The sequence below is a fragment of the Octopus bimaculoides genome, chromosome 3 (genome assembly GCF_001194135.2).
Source record: "Octopus bimaculoides isolate UCB-OBI-ISO-001 chromosome 3, ASM119413v2, whole genome shotgun sequence".
NCBI classification, from domain to species: Eukaryota; Metazoa; Mollusca; class Cephalopoda; order Octopoda; family Octopodidae; genus Octopus; species Octopus bimaculoides.
In genome coordinates, this window is record NC_068983.1 from 41,355,471 (window position 1) to 41,356,673 (window position 1,203).

Genomic DNA, 1,203 nt, shown 5'->3' on the forward strand with positions numbered 1-1,203 from the left:
AGTGCGTTCTGCCTCATCTTCGAAACGCCTAGTTTAGAATAGAGGCAGCTGATGAAGGAAAAGTTCCATAAGTGGCTCGTCTGTTTTCCTACGTGTTCATTCTGTTGTCCGTAAAAAAAGTTCGTTTTTTGTGCTTTGTTTATATTCCCGTTCCATTTTTGTCCACGTTTTTTGACGTCCTGTACCCGGATATGCATCTATATATACATGTAGATGTAGGTATGTATATATACGTATGTATACATGCATATGCACATATATCATTTGTATATATATATATATAATGTACATATATATACATATATATATATATATTATATAATTATCTATATGCATACATACATACATACATACATACATACATGCACACACGTATACCTCTGTAACAATCCGTCTCATGCGTGCTTCCCATCTGCTACTCTTCATCTCCCACCTAAATATCCAGCTCCAAAATGAAAATATAAAATTTGTTATTATTGTAACTGGTGATGCATTGCTACATGTGTGCTGTTAATCAGTTGCACATGCTTCTAAAATTCCAAACTATCTCTAAAATGTAGACTATGGGAAATAGTTCTGACTTAATTCTGACAGTCGCACATCAGTTTTCCATTGTTTTCGTTCACCATTTTGATGCAGATCTGCAGAAACTTGCTAGTTCTTCATTTAGATAATATTCAAATCTTGCACATACCACATCTATTACGGTTGCTGCTTCTCCTTACTTGAACTTCGAGTTAAATTATATTTATATATATATGTATATATGATATGATTGCATGTGTCTGTAATGGAGGCGCAATGGCCCAATGGTGATCCTACGACCGCGGTTTCGATTCCCAGACCGGGCGTTGTGAGTGTTTATTGAGCGAAAACACCTAAAGCTCCACGAGGCTCCGGCAGGGGGTGGTGGCGAACCCTGCTGAAATATTTCACAACAAGTTTCTCTCACTCTATCATCCTCTTTCTGTTGTACCTGAATTTTAAAGGGCCATCCTTGTCACACTTGGTATCACGCTGAATCTCCCTGAGATCTATGTTAGGGGTACATGTGTCAGTGGAATGCTCAGCCACTTGCACGTTAATTTCGCGAGCAGGCTGTTCCATTGATCGGATCAACTGGAACCCTCGACGTCGTAACCGACGGAGTGCATGTCTGTATGCATATATATATATATATATATATATATATATATATATATA